The 23,277-nt window shown below is 38.7% G+C and overlaps 1 protein-coding gene across 5 annotated transcripts in view; it reads right to left on the bottom strand.

Annotated features, from left to right (window-relative positions):
- Sgms1 (sphingomyelin synthase 1) overlaps nt 1-23,277 on the bottom strand; it is a 297,666-nt gene that overhangs the window by 117,355 nt on the left and 157,034 nt on the right. For 3 of the 5 annotated variants that reach the window (XM_071611251.1, XM_071611253.1, XM_071611252.1), the window contains one exon: nt 21,404-21,547. The exons of the other annotated variants lie outside the window; for them this stretch is intronic. The gene's annotated coding sequence lies outside the window, so the exon portion shown is untranslated. The remainder of the gene's footprint in view (nt 1-21,403; nt 21,548-23,277) is intronic. 5 annotated transcript variants of the gene reach the window in all.

Raw genomic sequence — 23,277 nt, 5'->3', positions numbered from 1 at the left:
TAAATTCATACAATGAAATACTACTCAGAAACATAAAGGAACAACTTATTTGTACATGCAACAGCAAGTATGAATCTCAAAAACACTAGGTGGAGCAGAAGTAGCCAGACATTTAAGAGTACACTCAGTAGAAGGCTATACATCTGATGTGCTCCAAGAGGCAACATCTGTGATAGAATCACATTAATTAGCATTTGTGTCTGGGAGGGACAACTGGCTGAAAATGAGCATATGAAAACTTTCTGAGGCCATAGACACGTTCTATCTTGAGAGAGAAGTGTTCAGTTCCAATTGGTACAATGTTTAGCATATAAATGAAACCAAGATTTAAAATCAGATAACAGAAAAAGGTCTTTGAATGAATTCTGGAAAAGATGTAGCCTCTCACAGGTCAAATTTGGTTTTCTTGTCACCTTGGGGTAGAATTTCTAAAACCTCAAAAACAGATAGGGTTTGTACTTAATTGGCTCATTTTATTGGTGAAATACACATACAATCAAAGCAAATGAAAAAAGTAGCATCTGATTTCTGTCAAAATTCTCTTTAAACAGAGAAATTAAGAGATCTGTCCTGTAGATTTTAATTTTGTTTATCCCATTAACAAAAGGTCATTTTTTACAATACAAGAGCAAAGAAACTCAAGAAGAAGAAAAAGTATAAAATGTAAATCCAAATGTTTTAGTATTATTTTCATTCTACAATATTTATAAATTTCTATTGCATGCCAGATAACACAACGATCACTAGAGAAATAAAAAAGAGAAAGTTAGAAATGGCTGTTGAGGAGCTCATAGTCTAGTAAAAGACACACACACATGTATATACATACATACATGCATACACATATACATATACACTTACATATACATACATACACACAATTACCTTAAGGTATAAATAAGGACTGGGGGTGTAGCTCAGTGGTAAAGTACTTACTCAGCATGAAAAGGCCCTGAGTTCTATTCCCAGCACCACACACACACACACACAAAAAAAAGTCTAAACAAATGTTCTTGAAAATAAATTTAAGACCTCACTAGGAAAAATGTATCACTTTTCTTCTCTCCAAAATCACACATTTAATATTGATGAATAACAGGTAAAAAGCAAACATAATGAATTTAGCTATTCTTTTTCTAAGGGCACAAACATTTTTAAAAAGAAAAATTTATTTTAGTAACTATTTCCATATTCCCATGCTCTCAGCTTCAGGGAGAAGAACTTATATTCCTTTTTCTTCTTCTTAATTATTTTTCATTGACAACTAAAAAGTATACATAATTATCATGCACAAAGCCTCGTTTTGACATACCTAGCTGAGCACCATGGAACGGGTGCATTGAGCTAATAAACATATGCATTATTCACACAATTATTTTGTTGTAAGAATACTTAAAATCTATTCTCTTAGCAGTTTTCAGGAAACTGTATATTATTAACTACAGTCACCATGCTGTAACTGCCCATAATACTTTTTAAAGAACATCATTCTTCCCACAGGAAAGGATCTCAGGCAACTGCGTCTTATACCACTTTTCCACACCTTGCACACCGTCCCAGAGCTGGTTCCGTAGGCTCCTGTGCACAGTAAATCTAAAGGCTGCTCAGGGAACTGTAGTACGGGGCTCAAAATGAAGAAAGAAGATAGGTTGATTCTCACTCAGGGAATCTCAACTGTACTTTCCTCTTCCATCCTTTCCTGAGTCCACTTTTGCCCCACTATTCTACTTAAAAACCACTCATTTGAATATCAACAATGACCTTCAACTCTGCTAGAGCTGATGGTCAGTTCTCACTCAACATCCCTGACTAGCAACACTTCTCTTGGCTTTCAGAACACCACATACTTTGTCCTTTCTTTTTTCAGCACTTCCGTCTCACTCTCTTGGGGGTCTTCCTTATCTCCACAATTACCCCCAAACACAGCTAAGTATATCATTATAAATTCACAGAATGCTCAACACCAAGAGTCTAACATAAACAAAAGATTTTTGGAGCTACAGATGAGTCAGTGTAAGTTCATCAGTTCTAACAAATGTACCACCAAAGTAGGGGATGGTAAGAAATATCTGGGGGCAAGGGTAGATGGAAATCTCTGAGCTTTCTATTCATTTTTGCATGAACATAAAACTGCTCTAAAGAATGGAGTCTATTTAAAAATACACCTCCTCCCCAAATAAAGGCTGTGAAAGAAAGGACTCAAACAACTGCTGTTTTACAGTACCACTACAAAAGTCAGAGAACTAGATTACCAAATATTTATTTCTAATGTTAGTATTTAAAACTCACTCAAAATATACAAACATTGTTGGAAGTGATTCTCATGAATGTCACCTCAGTAAATTTAGTACAATTTTACACTGTTACTGAAATCATTTCTCACACATGCACAACAACAACAACAAGAAACAAACCATTCAAAGGAAATGGTTTCATCTAGGATGAACTTTCAGCCTTCACACTAACTTTTCAGTCATTCTCAGAAACTGGTTCCTAGAGATAAATGGCACTGTTAAGATTTATATTTAACCAAATTCTTACTCCTGCTGAAATTCAGTGAGCATGCCTAGAAAACCCACACAGCACAATGTACTTTGGTCAGGATTATAAGTATGAACATCAGGGTCAGTTAATGGTGATCAAGATCAAAATCACAACACCAAGAACAGCAAATTCAATAGCAATTATTTTATCTAAAAATAATTTAAAATCATTTTTTCTTCATTCTGGCTGAGAAAGAAAAGAGGCACACATGGACTCAATGCACCAGAAACACCCACATTTAGCCAATGGTCATTAGTCACAGGTCAAACACTGTCCCACCTGGAGGGAATGTGAGAGAAGTGAGGAAGAGACACTCAGTACAAGGCCCTAACCAGGAAGTACTGGGTTCATAGCCCATGTGAAACCTTCACTTAATACATTACTAATTTACAGTTTCATTATTCAGACTTTAAAGTGACCTGCTGTCAGGACCCTGGTGAGTCACCCTCTTGTAGGCTCCACTTGCGCAACAATAACAAAGAGGCCCTTGCCTCTAGAGGGAAAATACCCTATCTTTTGCTGTCATATACTGTTCCTTCCAAGCTACTACTGTAGTAGTTCCTGCAAAGTTGAGTTTTTTAAAGTCACATATATAAAACAAGAACAGAGTTTGAGTGTGACACAATAACATCCACTGTTCTCTATGATTAACATGCCCCAATTTAAAAAAAAAAAATGTTTCATATATAAAACAAGAACACAGGAATTTTTAAAGCAAAACATTATAATTTTAAGACAGAAAAAAAAAGAAAAGCAGGAAGGGTAGTTCCTATAAGTTACTTTTTAACTTTGAGTCTTGGAGAAGGTGGTCATAATTTTGAGGTTTCAGTATCTGAGAAGAGAAAACCAATCTACCTACCTACCTACCTATCTACCATTTTTCTTGAGAGAATACACAGTTAAATCTACAGTGCCCATGATGATGGGCATGACACATTTTGCTAGGAGTCTGAAAGCTTCCTCAGATGAACAAAAGTTTCCTTACAGAGTAGCCAGGGTAGTAAAGAGAGTGCAGGCTTTGTCTGTGACAGATCTAGTTTTGAAATAGCTCGTCCAAAGTGTAGCTTGTACAAATAGCTTGGAGCAGGCTGAGCTCAGATTTCTTGCAAAGTAACAAAAGCAACAAGGCCTCTGTACTTAACTGTCCTCCTGCCTAGGATGCTCCAACCTGATATAGCAGCCTCATCTCTCCAACTCTGCCATACCCTCACTTAGATAATCGCTTCTCTCTGAGGCCTTCCCTGGCCTCCCTACTTTGCATCAAAGTGTCTGTGAGCATGTGTGTAATGTGTATGTGTATGTATGTATGCAACATTCATACTCACATACTCCCCATCTACTTCCCCCACACACACCCCCGCCCCACAGAATCCTGATCAGGAGATTTAGTACACAGGTGTGACCTGTCTAGTTTACCATCTTTCTCCCACTAGACTGGTAAGCTCCACAGTGCATGATGTAGTTGGTCTTTATTTTTCTTGTCAATTTTGTTCACTGCCTAGTGTCTAAAGGAGGCCTAGGAGTATAAATGTCACCAAAAAGTTCTTGAATAAAGGAAGATGATCTTTCAGGGTTTTCACTACAGACCTTGTAAATAAAGACTTCAGGATGCAAAAAAGGCACTTAGTTAATGGTGAAGAAGAGACTGTACAAAGGCTTTAAAAGCATTTTTAAAAATAATAAGAATAACAATGTCAAAGGTGACACAACACAGTTGATTAAATACTAAAAAAGTGAAAGAAGAAAAAAATTGCTATAAATCCTCAGAAGTGAGATTATACTGGGTTATTCTACATGATAAGACATAGAAAAGTGCATTTTTTGATTTAAATTTTTGTGAGTAATTTTTATTATGATGGTTTCTTTGTTGACTCATAAGTTTTTTTTTTTTTTTTTACATTTATTTTATTTATTTATCTTATGTGGTGCTGAGGATCGAACCCAGCACCTCATGTATGCTAGGCAAGCGCTCTACCACTAAGCCACAGCTCCAGCCCCTGCACTTCTCCTTCACAGGTCAAAGTTTGGGAGTAGAGTGAGTTTGAAAACAGATTATGAACTACAAGTGTAAATTCATATGCGCTTCACCACTTGCTACATCCCTGATCAGGCCAATAACTAAAACAGACAACAAAACTGAACAAGGTAACCCAGTTTTATTTTACTTTGATTTATTCACTTTGACAGAAGGGAAAAACAATAAAATGTAAGATAAAATCAGAGCAATAATCATGTCATCAAAATTTTTCTTAATTACTATTTTTCTGACTGGGAGTTTGTAAATGAATGCATTAACAATTAACACTTTTACAACAAACATTTTAGAAGACTAAGATTGCAAAAAATAAGCTACTCAATCTTTGTTTCTATTATCGTTTCTTTCCCAAATACAGGAAAAAATACATATATAAAGTCAAAGCAAATATCTGATACATTTTTCATGTAATATAAAAATTATGAGGAGTGTCCCCAAGATTTTAAATCCATGAATAAAAAATAAAGACTTATCCACATCTCCTTTGAATAAATGAACTTTCCTTATCAACTAAAATTTATTAAATGTATTCAATATATTAAAGACATAATTGATATAATTTTCAGAAATATGCTCATTGTATAAAAAATACAAGTAATTGCATAAGAAAAAGAAAACTCTGGAAAAAGATATGTTCTCAAATTTTGAGCAAAAATTAGTAGTAATGCTTTGAACAAAATAATTTTAAAACTTAGAGATATTTATAACAATGGATACAAACAGTTTTTCTCCAGAGTCAATTCAAAGTAAACATGACAATTATTTTTAAAATAATCGTTTTTTCCTGATTAAACTAGAGTGCTCAGGAGACCCTGAGCAAGACCCTGTCTCAAAATAAAAAAATAAAAAGGGCTGGGAATGTGGCTCAGTGGGTAAGCGCCCCAGGGTTCAATTTTCTGGGTACCAAAAAATAAAAAAATAAAAAACAAAACACTAGAGTGCTGTTGTGCTGATATATTTTACAAAATTAAAACTTCTAAATACAGCTACTCAAAAACCATCATAACAAATAAAACTTCCCTAAGCCTTTCAAATATTGCTTTTAAAATTTCCATTCATAATTTGGCCTTATATAAGTGTGCAGCTGACAATTCTTTTTTTTTTTTGTCCAGTTGATGTGTTACCCTGTTATGTTTCTGTTTCTCTTCATGGTGAATACTGAAAACAGGCTACTAATTTTCAGAATCTCAAAACACACAACTGTGCTAGGCAACTATTCTCACTATTCTGATTACCTTAATTCCACCAATTTAAATCAACATTTAGTCCATTTAATATTTGCTTAATATTGAATATTTAAAAAACGTTCACCAGCTTCAGTCACACAAAATATTATATAATATAATTCCAAGAAGGTGTGTTCTAATGCAGTAATGCTGACTGAGGGGCAGGCTAGGGAGCTACTTGCAGTGGATCAGTAACAGGTAGAAGATCCCTCTGCAAAATAAATCTAATGAGATTTTGAGAAAAATAAAATTAAAATTCAAAACAGCATGTATGATCTTTTGGGTTAGTGAGAAGCGCAGGTATGTGTTACATATTTCTGTCAAATATCAATGTTTCTCACTTTACTTAGTGCTCAATTTTCAAATTGTTAAACTTATTCTGCAGATCTGCACAATATGCATTTAAACTATGACTTTAAAAGTTATGTTCTCAAAAATGATCTTGCTTTGTTTGTAATTTATAGTCTACTAATCGCAACTATTTTCACTTACAAATAATATTCCTCTAATTCAGAATCAAATGAAATAACAACATGGAATGAGTAGACAGAGGTACATCAGTGTCTCTCTCAGGACATCATTATATGGAGGCATGGCAGAAGTGATGGAAAAAATAATTTTCTCTTATATTGGGTATTGCTCAAAAATCTATTTCAACTTATAAGGATAAAACTATATGACACAGTAAAATATCAGATAATTAATCAATTAATCAAATAAATCTCATTTCAATCAATAATATCCCCAAGGCATCAAGATCTCAGTTGACTCAGCAAACAATGATAAAGGATTAGTATCTACTTCATAATATACTGTGTGTGTGTATGTATGTGTGTGTGTGTGTGTGTGTGTGTGTGTGTGTGTATATATTTTATAGAAGACCATCAATTCAAAAGAAGAGGCTAGGCTATACCCAAGTTTTTAATAACCTTTCTAGCTCTGCCCTAAATGTCTTTCTACTTCATCTCTGAGAAACACCTTCGAAAAGCACAGCATAAAAAAACAGGTCTTCCATTTTTACAGAATACCATGTAGATATATGACTGCTCTCTTAATGAAAATAAAAAAGAAGAATATAATATAAAATCTTTTTAATGTACCAGCAAGGCAACAACAAAGTAAGGAATGTCAAAATAAAGTAAAAATGAGAATGCTGGAGGTAGGAACGCATGGAAACCAGACCTTGATCGCCTCAAACATGCATTATAACAATCTCACAGGGGCCTAGAGATTGAACCAGGGCTACCCAAGTAGAAGCATCAACAAACCCTTGCACAGAATCAGTCCCCCCAGCACCACACCTTCAGTATAGGAGTGCATTAGAAATACTCCTGCTGCATCAAAAGAGGCACTGCTGTTTAACACCAGCATTCTTCAGGGGTGGAAAATCTCCCCTGAGAATTCATGCCAACCACTGGTAACTCCTGTAGTTTTGTAGGCCAAATTTACACTGTGTGCTTCAGATACCTCAAGCAGATAATTTAAAGATGTCCCAGACTGACAATGGCTATCAGAACCCAGATGAAGCAAATATAAATACTCTCTGGGAAAATCTACTGTCATCAACTCTTCAAAGTACTCATACAGATAAAACTTACAAGGAGCGTAAGCTCATGGTAAAAAAAATCATAAAAACATAAGGAAATAAGACACCATGAGCGAGAGTTTCTTTCTTGTGAGAAAAGGGCAGATGAGTCAGATCAAAAAGACTTTAAATACTGGAATTATCAGCATAAAATAAGCATATTTAATATGTCTCAAAAATAAGAGGTTTGGAAAGGAATAAAATGCCATCTAAAAAAATACCATACTAATATGAAGAAGGATCCAAAAATAATGGTGAAAAATTAAAAATAAAAAAACTTCACACTAATTCTTTTTACTTATTGAGCAACACGTACTAGGTATTAGACCTTCACAGGGGCTCTGGGGATAAAACAGTAGGATAAAAAAAAAATTAATATAAAAATCCCGCGGGGCACAGTGGCATACACTGTAATCCTAGAGGCTTGGGAGGCTGAGGCAGGAGGATCAAGAGTTCAAAGCCACTCTCGGCAATGGCGAGGCACCAATCAAGTCATTGAGACCCTGTCTCTAAATAAAATTTAAAATAGGGTTGGGGATGTGGCTCAGTGGTCGAATGCCCCTGAGTTTAATCCCTGGGACCCTGCCCCCCCAAAAAAAATCCCCTTCAACAAGGGCAATTTTTAAAAGCAAAATATATTGTGTATTATGTGCATGTACAAATATTTAGCAGCAAATCCCATCACTATGTACAACTATAATGTACCAATCAAAAAATGTGGGGAAAAATAAATAAATAGCAAGCAGAATATATAAGTAACTGAACAAAGAAAAAGTGAACCTAAAGACAAATTTAAAAAAACTGTCTAGAATTGTTTACAAATACAGACAGATATCAAAAATATGAAAGAGAAGAAAAAGGAAGGAAGAAATCTAACATACATTTTATTTAATTTCCAGAAGGAAATAAGATGTGGAAGAGGCATTATTTTAAGAAATAAAAATAGCTGGGTGCTTTGATATACACCTGTAATCCCAGCAGCTTGGGAGGCTGAAGCAGGAGAATCACAAATTCAAGGTCAACTTTAGCAAATTATCAAGGCCTAAGTAACTTAGACCCTGTCTCAAAATAAAAAGGGGTAGGGACAAGGCTCACTGGTTAAGTGCCCCCTGGGTTCAATACCTGGTACACACATACACAGGAGAGCAAGAGCAAGGGAGAGAGAAAGAAAGAAAGAAAATTTTACTAACATCAGTCACACTTATTATTATTTTATTATTATTTTTTTTAAATTTTTTATTGTGGGTTGTTCAAAACATTACAAATTTCTTGACATATCATATTCCACACTTTGATTCAAGTGGGTTATGAACTCCCACCTTCACCCCATACACAGATTGCAGAATCACATCAGTTACACATCCATTGATTTACATATTGCCATACTAGTGTCTGTTGTGCTCCGCTGCCTTTCCCATCCTCCACCCTCCCCCCTCCCCACCTCTCCCCTCCCCTCCCCTCCTCTCTCTCTACCCCCTCCACTGTATAACCCTGAGGGTCTCCTTCCATTACCATGCAATTTCCCTTCTCTCTCCCTTTCCCTCCCACCTCTCATCCCTGCTAAATGTTAATCTTCTTCTCCTGCTCTTCGTCCCTACTCTGATCTTAGTTAGTCTCCTTAGATCAAAGAAGACATTTGGCATTTGTTTTTTAGGGATTGGCTAGCTTCACTTAGCATAATCTGCTCTAATGCCATCCATTTCCCTGTAAATTCTATGATTTTGTCATTTTTTAATGCAGAGTAATACTCCATTGTGTATAAATGCCACATTTTTTTAATCCATTCGTCTATTGAAGGGCATCTAGGTTGGTTCCACAGTCTTGCTATTGTGAACTGTGCTGCTATGAACATCGATGTAGCAGTGTCCCTGTAGCATGCTCTTTTTAGGTCTTTAGGGAATAGACCAAGAAGGGGAATAGCTGGGTCAAATGGTGGCTCCATTCCCAGCTTTCCAAGAAATCTCCATACTGCTTTCCAAATTGGCTGAACCAATCTGCAGTCCCACCAGCAATGTACAAGTGTACACTTTTCCCCACATCCTCGCCAGCACTTGTTGTTGTTTGACTTCATAATGGCTGCCAATCTTACTGGAGTGAGATGGTATCTTAGGGTGGTTTTGATTTGCATTTCTCTGACAGCTAGAGATGTTGAGCATTTTTTCATGTACTTGTTGATTGACTGTATGTCCTCCTCTGAGAAGTGTCTGTTCAGGTCCTTGGCCCATTTGTTGATTGGGTTGTTTGTTCTCTTATTGTCTAATTTTTTGAGTTCTTTGTATACTCTGGATATTAGGGCTCTATCTGAAGTGTGAGGAGTAAAGATTTGTTCCCAGGGTGTAGGCTCCCTATTTACCTCTCTTATTGTTTCTTTTGCTGAGAAAAAACTTTTTAGTTTGAGTAAGTCCCATTTGTTGATTCTAGTTATTAACTTTTGTGCTATGGGTGTCCTATTGAGGAATTTGGAGCCCGACCCCACCGACTGTAGATCGTAGCCAACTTTTTCTTCTATCAGACGGCGCGTCTCTGATTTGATATCAAGCTCCTTGATCCATTTTGAATTCACTTTTGTGCATGGCGAGAGAAAGGGATTCAGTTTCATTTTGTTGCATATGGATTTCCAGTTTTCCCAGCACCATTTGTTGAAGATGCTATCCTTCCTCCATTGCATGCTTTTAGCCCCTTTATCAAATATAAGATAGTTGTAGTTTTGTGGATTGGTTTCTGTGTCCTCTATTCTGTACCATTGGTCCACCCGCCTGTTTTGGTACCAGTACCATGCTGTTTTTGTTACTATTGCTCTGTAGTATAGTTTGAAGTCTGGTATCGCTATACCGCCTGATTCACACTTCCTGCTTAGCATTGTTTTTGCTATTCTGGGTCTTTTATTTTTCCATATGAATTTCATGATTGCTTTCTCTATTTCTACAAGAAATGCCGTTGGGATTTTGATTGGCATTGCATTAAACCTATAGAGAACTTTTGGTAATATCGCCATTTTGATGATGTTAGTTCTGCCTATCCATGAACAGGGTATATTTTTCCATCTTCTAAGATCTTCTTCTATTTCTCTCTTTAGGGTTCTGTAGTTTTCATTGTATAAGTCTTTCACCTCTTTTGTTAGGTTGATTCCCAAGTATTTTATTTTTTTTGAAGATATTGTGAATGGAGTGGTTGTCCTCATTTCCATTTCAGAGGATTTGTCGCTGATATACAGGAATGCCTTTGATTTATGCGTGTTGATTTTATATCCTGCCACTTTGCTGAATTCATTTATTAGCTCTAATAGTTTCTTTGTAGAGCCTTTTGGGTCTGCTAGGTATAGAATCATATCATCTGCAAATAGTGATAATTTAAGTTCTTCTTTTCCTATTTTGATGCCTTTAATTTCTTTCGTCTGTCTAATTGCTCTGGCCAGTGTTTCGAGAACTATGTTGAACAGAAGTGGAGAGAGAGGGCATCCCTGTCTTGTTCCAGATTTTAGAGGGAATGCCTTCAGTTTTTCTCCATTCAGAATGATGCTAGCCTGAGGCTTAGCATAGATTGCTTTTACAATATTGAGGTATGTTCCTGTTATCCCTAGTTTTTCTAGAGTTTTGAACATAAAGGGATGCTGTACTTTGTCGAATGCTTTTTCCGCATCTATCGAGATGATCATATGGTTCTTATTTTTAAGTCGATTGATGTGGTGAATAACATTTATTGATTTCCGTATATTGAACCAGCCTTGCATCCCAGGGATGAATCCTACTTGATCATGGTGCACAATTTTTTTGATATGTTTTTGTATCCGATTCGCCAGAATTTTATTGAGGATTTTTGCATCTAGGTTCATTAGAGATATTGGTCTGTAGTTTTCTTTCTTTGAAGTGTCTTTGTCTGGTTTAGGTATCAGGGTGATGTTGGCCTCATAGAATGAATTTGGAAGTTCTCCCTCTTTTTCTATTTCCTGAAGTAGCTTGAAAAGTATTGGTATTAGTTCTTCTTTAAAGGTTTTGTAAAATTCTGCTGTATACCCATCCGGTCCTGGGCTTTTCTTAGTTGGTAGTCTTTTGATGGTTTCTTCTATTTCCTCAATTGATATTGGTCTGTTTAGGTTGTCTATATCCTCCTGACTCAATCTGGGCAGATCATATGACTTAAGAAATTTATCGATGCCTTCACTATCTTCTAATTTATTGGAGTATAAGGATTCAAAATAATTTTTGATTATCTTCTGTATATCTGAAGTGTCTGTTGTGATATTGCCTTTTTCATCCCGTATGCTAGTAATTTGAGTTCTCTCTCTTCTTCTCTTTGCTAGCATGGCTAAGGGTCTGTTGATTTTGTTTATTTTTTCAAAGAACCAACTTTTAGTTTTGTCAATTTTTTCAATTGTTTCTTTTGTTTCGATTTCATTAATTTCAGCTCTGATTTTAATTATTTCTTGCCTTCTACTTCTTTTGCTATTGTTTTGCTCTTCTTTTTCAAGGATTTTGAGATGAAGTATGAGATCATTTATTTGTTGGTTTTTTCTTTTTTTAAGGAATGAACTCCAAGCAATGAATTTTCCTCTTAGAACTGCTTTCAATGTGTCCCATAGATTCCGATATGTTGTGTCTGTGTTTTCATTAATCTCTAAGAATTTTTTAATTTCCTCCTTGATGTCTTCTATAACCCATTGATCATTCAGTAACCTATTGTTCATTCTCCAAGTGATGTATGCTTTTTCCTTCCTTCTTTTATCGTTGATTTTCAGTTTCATTCCATTATGATCAGATAAGATGCATGGTATTATCTCTACTCCTTTATATTGTCTAAGAGTTGCCCTGTGACATAATATATGATCTATTTTTGAGAAGGATCCATGTGCTGCTGATAAAAAGGTATAACTGCTTGATGTTGGGTGGTATACTCTATATATGTCAATTAAGTCTAGGTTATTAATTGTGTTATTGAGTTCTATAGTTTCCTTATTCAACTTTTGTTTGGAAGATCTGTCCAGTGGCGAGAGAGGTGTGTTGAAGTCTCCCATGATTATGGTATGGTGGTCTATTAGACTCTTGAACTTGAGAAGAGTTTGTTTGACGAACATAGCTGCACCATTGTTTGGGGCATAAATATTTATGATTGTTATGTCTTGTTGGTGTATGGTTCCCTTAAGCAGTATGTAGTGTCCCTCTTTATCCCTTTTGATTAACTTTGGCTTGAAATCTATTTTATTTGATATGAGTATGGACACTCCTGCTTGTTTCCGAAGTCCATATGAGTGATATGATTTTTCCCAACCTTTCACCTTCAGCCTATGTATGTCTTTTCCTATCAAATGCGTCTCCTGTAGGCAGCATATTGTTGGGTCTTGTTTTGTGATCCATTCTACTAGCCTGTGACTCTTAATTGGTGAGTTTAAGCCATTAACATTTAGGGTTATTATTGAGATATGGGTTGTTCTTCCAGCCATATTTGTTTATTTCTGTTACTAAACATGGTTTGTTTTCCTCTTTGATTATTTTCCCCCCCTTTACTGTCCTACCTCCCACTGTTGGTTTTCATTGTTATTTTCCATTTCCTCTTCCTGTAATGCTTTGGCGAGGATGTTTTGAAGAGATGGTTTTCTAGCTGCGAATTCTTTAAACTTTTGTTTATCGTGGAAGGTTTTAATTTCATCTTCCATCCTGAAGCTTAATTTCGCTGGATACACAATTCTTGGTTGGAACCCATTTTCTTTCAGTGTTTGAAACATGTTATTCCAGGATCTTCTAGCTTTCAGAGTCTGTGTTGAAAGATCAGCTGTTATCCTGATTGGCTTACCCCTAAATGTGATCTGCTTCCTTTCTCTTGTAGCTTTGAAAATTCTCTCCTTATTCTCTATGTTGGGCATCTTCATTATAATGTGTCTAGGTGTGGGTCTCTTATGATTTTGCACATTCGGCGTCCTGTAGGCTTCTAGGATTTGGGATTCTGTCTCATTCTTCAAGTCTGGGAAGTTTTCTCGTATTATTTCATTGAATAGACTGCTCATTCCTTTGGTTTGGAGCTCTGTACCTTCCTGTATCCCAATGACTCTTAAGTTTGGTCTCTTAATGTTATCCCATATTTCTTGGATGTTCTGCTCATGGTTTCTTAACAGTCTTGCTGAGCTGTCTATGTTCTTTTCCAGTTGAAATACTTTGTCTTCATTGTCTGATGTTCTATCTTCTAAGTGTTCTACTCTGCTGGTAGTATTCTCCATTGCGTTTTTAAGTTGGTTTATTGCTTTCTGCATTTCTAGGATTTCTGTTTGTTTGTTTTTTATAACCTCTATCTCCCTGTATAGTTGATCCTTTGCTTCCTGGATTTGTTTGCGTAATTCATTGTCGAAGTGATCTTTCATTGTCTGATTTTGCTGTTTAATGTCTTCCTTGATACTCCAGATCATCTGAAGCATGTATATCCTGAATTCTTTATCTGACATTCCATCTACTGCAGCTGTTACCTCTTCTAAAGTTGCGTTGACCTGCATTGCTTGTGGTCCTTTCTTTCCTTGTCTTTTCATACTGCTTGCGTATGTTTCCTGCAGGCGCGGGCGGCGGCTCTGCTCTCTCCTTATTCCAATTGGGGTGTCGTGGCTACCACGCCGGCAGGTCACTGGGCCTGTTCTGGGCGCTGGCGGCGGCTCTGTTCTGCCCCTACTCCAATTGGGGTGACGAGTGTACCACGCCGGCAGGCCACCGGGCCTGATCCGCCGGTCGGTTGCAGGTTTGCCTAACCTGCAGGCACGGGTGGTGGCTCTGCTCTGCCCCTACTCCAAATGGGGTGACATGTCTGTCGTACCGGCAGGCCACTGGGACTGTCCCGCTGGTCGGTCGCAGATCTGCCCACCTTTCGGGCACGGGTGGAGGCTCTGCTCTGCCCCTACTCCAATTGGGGTGTCGTGACTACCCCGCCTGCAGGACGCTGGGCCTGTTCCTGGCACGGGCAGCGACTCTGCTCTGCCCCTACTCCAATTAGGGTGGTGTGTGTACCACGCCGGCAGGCTCCTGGGCCTGATCCACCGGTCTGTTGCAGGTCTGCCTACCTTGGAGGCGCAGGCGGCCGATCTGCCCTGCTCCTCCTACCACGCCTGCGGACCCCTGGGCCTGATCTGCAGGGTGGTCACAGGTCTGCTCACCCTGCGGGCACAGGTGGCGGTTCCGCTCCGCCCCCACTCCAATTGGGGTCACGTGACCACCACACCGGCAGGGCCTGATCCGGGCGTGGGAGAAGGATCTGCTCTGCCCCTACTCCAGTTGGGGTGACGTGTGTACCACACTGGCAGGCCACTGGGCCTGACCCGCCAGGCTGTCACAGGTCTGTTTACCTTGCAAACGCGAACAGCGGCTCTGCCCTGCCCCCCCTACCACGCCCATGTACCACTGGGTCGCGGGTCTGCCCACCTTGCGGGTGCGGGTGGCGGCTCCGCTCCGCCCCCTCTCCAATTGGGGTCACGTGGTCACCACGCTGGCGAGCCGCTGGGCCTGCTCTGGGCGCTGGCGGCGGCCCGGCTCCTCCCCTCTGGCTCGACGACAAATTGAGGAGACTCGGGTGTCTGTGCCTCACCCCCCCTACCAGGAGACCAACTGTTTCTGTCGCCGCTGGTATTGATGAAGTTCTCTCCTCCGCCGCTTTCTGATGACATCAGATCTCTGCCATGTTGGTATCCTATGCGAATGGCAGCATTTCGTTCCCCTTGCCGGGCAACCAAAGCAACGGGTGAGTCCTGACCGGCCCTCAGCAGGACCCGGACCGAGAAGCAGTTTCCGCGGGCTCCTAGCCCCAGGCCAGGGAAGTTCCGGGAGCCGGAACTCGGCCGCTCCGTGCTCGGTGTAAGCTCCTGTAAGTGTAGGCTCCAAGAAGCAGTCCCCGCAGGTTCAGTTCCGGGAGCCGGAATTCGGCCGCTTAGTGCTTGGTGTATGCTCTGATAGGAGCAGGGTCCAAGAGGCAGCCTCCACAGGCTCCGCAGCCCTGGGCCAGGGCGGTTCCGGGACGGTTCCGGGAGCAGGAACTCGGCCGCCCCGTGCTCGGTGTTCACTCCGATAAGATCAGGTTCTAAGAAGCACACAGGCACTGAACCCTAGCAATCTGTCTGCAAGCCGCAGGCGAATGGCAGCCTGAAATTACCTGTTCTATGGCTGAATGAGCTGCGGTCAGTCGAAAACAGGGATGGTGACGTCAGCTTTCCAACATGGTGGCTGCTGGCCTCCTCTGTGGTCTGACCGGTGTGGAGAACCGAGATGGACCGCTTCCTTCCCCCGTCTCGAACCCAGAATTCAGCCCTGAGTACGGTGCTTGCACGGCTGGCAGAAACTGCAGCGCTGTATCCCTGCGTCGCTATCTCCTCGTTTCCCAGCGCACACGTTGCAGACTCTAGCCGCGGGGCGATTTGCTGAATAAGCAGTGTTACCCTCCGTGCGACAAACCTCTCGCGTTTGAGTCCCCGTAGCCAATCCTCGTGCGATGGAAATCCTTCCTCCAGGTTCCGGAGCACCCCACTATTGCTGGAAATTCCTAACAAGATATCCTTTAGCCGTCCTGACTTGTCATACTCCCACACAGTGAAGCAGCACACGGGGGCAATGCACTCCCCTCGCCGCCATCTTCCTTCTCCTATTATTTTAAAATTCTATTTGTCAACAAACTACTTAAGAAAACAAGTTCTCTCTGTGTTCACCACTGAATACCAAATCTTGAGAAATTTCTCTTAGTTTCTACAGGAAACATTTTTTAATAGAGGAAATCTCATCTCTTCCTAGAACTATTTTATGAGAGTTGATGAATATAAAAATGTATGCAATGCAAGAAGGAAACAATCAAACCAAAATACAAGTTGTACGATTTAGACACAATCTAAAATAATGTCTGGTACCACCAAAACATTGTTTCCCCAATTTATTTTCTTTTTAGCATCATATGTAAAATGTTGTTTGCCTCTTTTCTACTCATCCCCTGCACCATCCTGCCCTACACCCATTGAGTGTAAGTTCCACCAGATTAGGGATCTTGTTTGCCTTCCTCAGTATTGTAGTCTAGCACCTAGAACAGTGCCCAAAGTAGAGATGAGATGCTCAATGGACATGTGACAGATGAATGAATGACAGAGTGAATGAACAGTCTTGGGTTGCAGCACTGTGCCATTCCAGGGCTGTCATTCTTCACATCTGGTTCAAGGTGAATGTCACTCTGGCAGTTGTGCAAGTCCACATACTATGGTAAGAAATAGGCCAGAAACCATGTGCAGCCAGCATATACACACAGCTCAGGCCTTATGTGTCTCTAACACGTCCTGTTATATTTGTGAGCTGGCCATAATTTACCTCTCTCCTGATATAGAAAACAGGGGGAAACGGTTTACACCTCATGATTAAGTTCATTCTCCGAATAACTGAGTATATATTCACATTAAGATCTTTATATATTGATACCACTATGTCAACTATTCTATAAATAAAGTTAATATTTTTAACAATGATTAAGGATTCGGATTTCCAACTATAAATTAGTCCACTGTAAATTCTTTGGTCATTCCTCAGTCTTTGCTAGTTAAAAATATCTCTAGAGAAATTCTTTAGTCAGTCAACTGAACTATAAAACAAATAACTCAAGTTGCTGACTCGGGAGCGGTCAGTTCTGTGATCTGCCAATTTCAATCTGCAGTTTAACAGAGCCAAAGTATTTTAAGAGTCTGGAAATAGACTTCAGTAAGATTGCACAGAATGCTAGGCTGACCTTCATACACATCACTCTGATGAAAAGTACACCCTCCCATTTGGTAATCCCCATCAACTGGAATACAGAAACCCAACTCTTTGGAACAGGTTATACTTCCACCATTAACTGACATGAACATTAAAAGCCTATTTTATATTTCTGACTCACTTCTATGATAATCACCATCAGCAGGGCAACCAATGAAATTCCAACTGAAAGGCCTATGGTGAACACCAAACCCAAGAAGCAACTGTGCCACTGCAGGAGAATTACAGGGATAATGGAAACCTGAAGTAAAACCACGCCAATATCCATCTTCCATCTTGTTTTCATCCTCCCTAAGCACCTACATGCTTAGGTGATTTTCAGACTTCACTTGCTTAAGCAGCAGACAGCCTCCATTCAACAAAAATTTGTAAGAACTAAATAAATAAAATATATAAAAGCAGAACTGTTGACTGGCAGAACAGTAAGAACAGTAAGTGCCTCTTCTGTGGTACTCAGGAATTTCAAGGTTTCAATAAGAAATCAAGTCTGAAAAGCAATGGTCTAAGTGAGGAAGAGGATGATTTAATAATGATAGCATAAAGGAAGAAAAAATAACAATATATCATGGACCAAGCTTCATAAGACTTTTCTAAGTAAAACATTTCTGATAAATGTTTACCTGTCTCATTTGGCTTAACCACTGAGCCCACCCTCAGCTCTTTTTATTTTTATTTGCGACATCTCTCAAAAGTTGCTGAGGACCTCAATAAGTTGCTAAGGCTGGTGGCCTCACTAAATTGCTGAGTCTGGCTTTGAACTTGTGATTCCCCTGCCTCAGCCTCCTAAATAGCTGGGATTACAGGTGTGTGCTATGGCACTCAATGAGGCTTATTTGTTGAAGACTTGGTCCCCAGTGTTTAGAGCGGGGCTTAAGGAACATGAATGGGTCATGAGGGCTCTAACTTCATTAGTGGATTAATCTATTGATGGATTCATAGCTGAATAGACTATTGGAAAGATATAGAAACTATAGGAGGTGGAACCTAGTACCTAGTTAAAGGAAGCTGAATTGGGGATTATATTCTGTGCGCACCTTTATGTAGCCAAGAAAGAGGAGGGAAAAAGGTTTAACTAATTAGTATAGTCAACTAGGAGGGTAAATCACTTGCAAATCAGGATTTGAAAGACTACATCTAACTACATAAAAGCTTAAGTTACTTGTCACAGATGGGCCACCTTGAAGAAAGAAAAAGGAGGTCCCAAGATTACCCATTCAAAACAGAATTTCCAATGCATCATGCACAATCATGCACAGTATTTGGATTGGAAAATTTACAAACCAAGTTCATCATCTGATATAATACAGAAAGTGAATGAAACTGGATTTTTCTCATCCATCAGTGATAACCATCATTTGTTATTTTATAAGATACATGAAAGTGGCAATTACAGAGTTCTTGTTTATTTGAATATATCTATCCTACTGTTGATTAATCTGGTGAGATTGCAATGGAGCTAAATAAGGATTAGGCCCACCTAACAGCAGGATGGATTCACTTATGCTATTGCCTATATGGAATATTTTGTAGCCACTGAAAGTACATAATAATATTTAAGCACCTGGGAGAAAAACTGTATTTATACTAAGTAAAAATGAATATAGAAGACTATGATTTTAATTTTGTTATTTTATTTTAAATGGAATACATATTCATAGGAATAAAAATGGAAATATCTATACCAAAATATTACCAATGGCTGAGTGGTGGTTGGTTCTCTTATGTTTAAACTTTTCAACATTTGCCAAATTTTCTACGTAAAATCAGAAAAAAAAATTAACACAAAATAAAATCTTACACAGAGAAATGATGCGATATACCTAAAATTCTGTATTTGTATGTAAATGTCAGAGCTGTTCTTAACTGTATGACTGTGTGGCCAAATTCCAGTCCCAACTTGTGGATGGAACAGCTGCTCAATGCAACTGCTAAGGTGAGTCAGCCTAATTGCTACAAGCATCTGGGAAAGCCCCGTGTGGGAAATGACACAGCCTGCGCAGACACACCTTCCAGTTCTCAAGAGCCACTCAGTCTGTCATAAACCAGAATTACTACTTCTATGATGAAGCCTCACCAGTGCACAGCTCCAGTCCCATCTAGAAGCCTCCACTTAAGGAGATGAGGCTTATTCAACTGTTTAAGACTGCATTCATAAGAATGCAAAATATAAGAAAATTTAGACGGTTTGCCATCTAAATGTCACAGCTGTGTACTGTCAGTGAGGCTCTGGAATCATCAGAGACACAGCCTATGAAATCAAGCAGATTCAGGTTCAAGTTGGCTCCCCCATTTTCTAACTGTGTGAACATGACACAAGCCTCAGTTTATTCAGCTTTCAACGAAATTGACCACACCAGTTTCCAGAATTTTAGTGAATATTTAAAATATAACAGTAAGTACAGCATCTGCTAACCTAATAATGCTTCAGAAGTCTAAACACATAGAATTTTAAAATCATGTAGCCCCTTATCAGGGAGAAAAATGGATGCCATACAGTCTTTTTAAAAAATATTTTTTATAGTAGATTGGCATAATACCTTTATTTTATTTTTATGTGGTGCTAAGGATCAAACCCAATGCCTCATGCATGCTAGGCGAGGCACTCTACCAACTGAGATATAACTCCAGCCCTGGATGCCATATATTCTTAAAACCTAAATCATCCAGGACAACTTGTTAGCCCTATACACTTAAAGTGGTCACTGAGCCAATGCAAAGCACTTGAACAGGAGGTCCATTTTTTATTCTACTAATTTATTTATTTTTTCAATGCTGGAGATGGAACCCAGGACCTTACACACGCTAGGCAAGTGCTCTACCACTAAGCCTCATCCCAACTCTGGATGGTCTATATTTTAAAGGATACAAGCTCTGAAACAAGTTTGTGAACTGGATAGATTTCTGGAAAAAATCATATCATTCTTCTCTGTATCATCTTCTCTAAGCCCACACTGAATAAAACAGGGCAATGGTGAAAATGGCACCACAGACACCATAGGAAATGTAGAAGCTGGAAATGTAGAAGCACTGCCTTCTATGCTGGCACCACAATCGAACAGGATCAGTAAAGACAGCAGAGCCTACATTAGAAAGAGGATATATTTCAACAGTACCTCATAATACTAATATATCCTCACAGAAATTATGAAAACAATAAATACTGAAAATATTCAATCCTAATCTCCTAAACAGAATATTGTAACTATAATTATAAACCAAATAAGATACCATGAAATGGGAGGCAAAGAAACAATGATAAAAAACTAGAGTCAATGATTAAAAATTCTAAATGATTGAAATATTCTAAAGAATTAGAATTTAAAACACTGCTTCAAAAAAAGGAGACAGCACAGTGTATTGCTTTCATAGTACATAATTTGAGACAGACTTAGTGCTGAATCCTATTTCTGCCAATTACTCTATGAGAAATAGTAGGTCAGTTATTTAACCACTTAGAACATCCATTTCTTTATCTACAAAGAGGGACTTTCTAATGCTTCCACAATGGCATAACAACCAAAGATACGTAAACTTCTTGGCACAGGGTACATTTCTAATGTTCTACATTGGCAGAAAGGAAAAAAAAAAACTCTATAGGACCAAGGTAACATACAGCCTGACAGGCTACACCAAAAGAAAAGAGATAATGCATCAAAAGCTGGATGTCCACTGAAAGATATAGGACATAAAATAATGGTAACCCTGACCTAGGTGATAAACACTGTTGAAGAGATAAAAATTGAAGGCTGTTTAAGCCAGAAAATGATGTGGGCACTTATCACTGTAACTTGAAGGAGTCAAGGAGACAAGCAGGTCAAAGTAAAGGACTACAGGAAACAAGTCAATCTGATGCAATCCCTGCCCAATCAGAAATGGCTTTCATGAGGCTCAGGGTAAGAGGAAAGCCAATAATGAAAGCCAGTTCAAGGGCACACATTTGCTGAGCTTTGACACACACTGCTCTGCTCCCAGGAAAGAAGGCAATGAGACCTTAGGCTAGAAATTTCCTATCACTTTCATTTGGATAGAGTCAAAGGTTATCGCTACCTTCTTCACTGTCCTTCAGACAACAGGAAGGACCCTGAAGGTGCTGAGAAAGAGCTGCCCCAGCAGTGAAGAATGACATCCCAGTACACCATCAAGGGTAAGAAACAACAGACACTGGTGACTAAGCAGTCTCCATTCCCAGAGAACAGCTCACCTTGACTCAGTACAGCACAGTGGGCCACACCAAGTTCAGTCCACGCTCTCCATTACTACATACCTTGGACAGCTATTGTTTTGCATCTACCAAAAGGTTCCTTTAAAATTATTCTCATGTACGCTTCCTGAGGCAGGGTCTTGTCTTGTATATCATAAGTTTCTCAACCGGACACTTTTGTGCATCCCCAAGAACTCACTGGTGTGCCTAGAACAGAGGAACAATTCAAGCTTAACAACTCCAAAGTGGAATCATAAAATTCATAAACTAAAAGAACCTTACAATTCAGTATAGTTCACTGTAAATAAAAGCATTAAAGTGTTGATTAGCTTGGAAACAAAAAATTCACAATAGGCCCTCTCCACCTCTCATCCTCCATTTTTCTTATTTTCTATTTTTAGCCTTTTATTTTTTATTGGCATAAAATATATACAACATAAAAGACAGCGCTTCAAGCTGAAAACAAAGGTAAACTACTGAGTTAACCTCTTTATAAGCTGACTTATAAAAAGATGGTCTCTGGGGCCAAAATGTTACCCGCATGAATGATATCTTTTATATTTACGTGTATATGAAAGGCTGTGTGTATAAACCAGGAAGCTAGAGATAATGCTGGCACCTAATAAAGAACAAAGATCATTCATTGTTCATTTAGTCCCTCATTTCATAATTTGTACTTACATGTAAAAGAATATTAAATGTAATTGTAGCTAGGAAGCAGTGTTTTTTATTTTGATCATGTTTAGTAATACCTCTCTTTTTTTGTGCCATGTTAATCTACATAGATGTGGATTTTGAATCCTTTCAGGTTCACAAAAGTGCTATATCATGAGTATCTGAGGAAAAGACTCTTCCATTCTCCCCACTTAAATTTCAAGACACTAATAAGCTCCTTTGAAGTTATCTTGGTGGGGAGGGGATCATAGGGGGTCCCCTGTAAAAACTGAAACAAGTGATCTCTTGAGCAAAGTAAGAGGTTTAATTCTAAAAAACAATTCTTAGAGCAAAAAGAAATCACTCTCCCCTCAGCCCTTCTGCCTCACCCCCAGGGCTGAAAGCCAAACTCAGGGCCTTGCACGTGCTAGGCAGGCGCTCTCTCTGCCACTGAGCTAAAATCTCCAACCCCTAAACCGCTCTCTTGATAGTTCTTCAGAACCTCCTTATACTTGGCAATCTCCCACATTTAATCATTCTGTAAAAAAATCAGGCTACACCTGCAAATAATTAAGTACAGTCACAAAAAGCAGGTGCCACAACTAATATAAAACAAAACTAGGATACTCCTGCCTTTAACTTAAAAGTATTCGATTAAATCTTCAAAGTAATATATAATGTATTTACATCACACAAAGATCATGCTCTCCTGAGGACACCAAAATATAGTGTAAAAGCCCAAAGAAAAGCAGAGTTTTATCTCTTTAAACAAAAAAAAAAAAAAAAGAAATAGATGTTGCCTGAAATTTGAAACCTTATCAAGTCTCATATTGTTTCATGTGACAATAATCTTAGTTTATTTTGAGTAAGAAAATAATATTGGAAAGTAAAAATGTCAGTTGGGGATGCTTGTGGGTCACTTAACAAACTATCAAAAAGAAAGCAAAGAAATAGATTTAAAAAATTATTTTGAGAGGTTGAACCTAACAGAAGGAAATATGAGATAACTTTTTAAAAAGTCTCTAAAATGTAATTTTCAAAAGCAATATAAATTTTGGGGTTATAGATAGCCAATAGAATAGGCCTGTTTATCTCTGCTTCTCTCTTAATCCCCATTATAATGATAGTAAAGAGAAAAAGACAGAATCTACAAAGACAAAAGGATAGGACAGACAACAGACATCAAAGGGACAGCAGACACCTCTGGGACAGCAGAGGTGACTACAGAGTCTGAAGAGCAAAGAAAAGCCAGCTAACTGCCCCTGAAAGGTCAAGGAAGGCAG

This window comes from Marmota flaviventris, chromosome 4 (genome assembly GCF_047511675.1).
Source record: "Marmota flaviventris isolate mMarFla1 chromosome 4, mMarFla1.hap1, whole genome shotgun sequence".
NCBI lineage: Eukaryota > Metazoa > Chordata > Mammalia > Rodentia > Sciuridae > Marmota > Marmota flaviventris.
The sequence above is the reverse complement of the archived record's forward strand: the minus strand, read 5'-3'. Positions and strand labels throughout refer to the sequence as shown.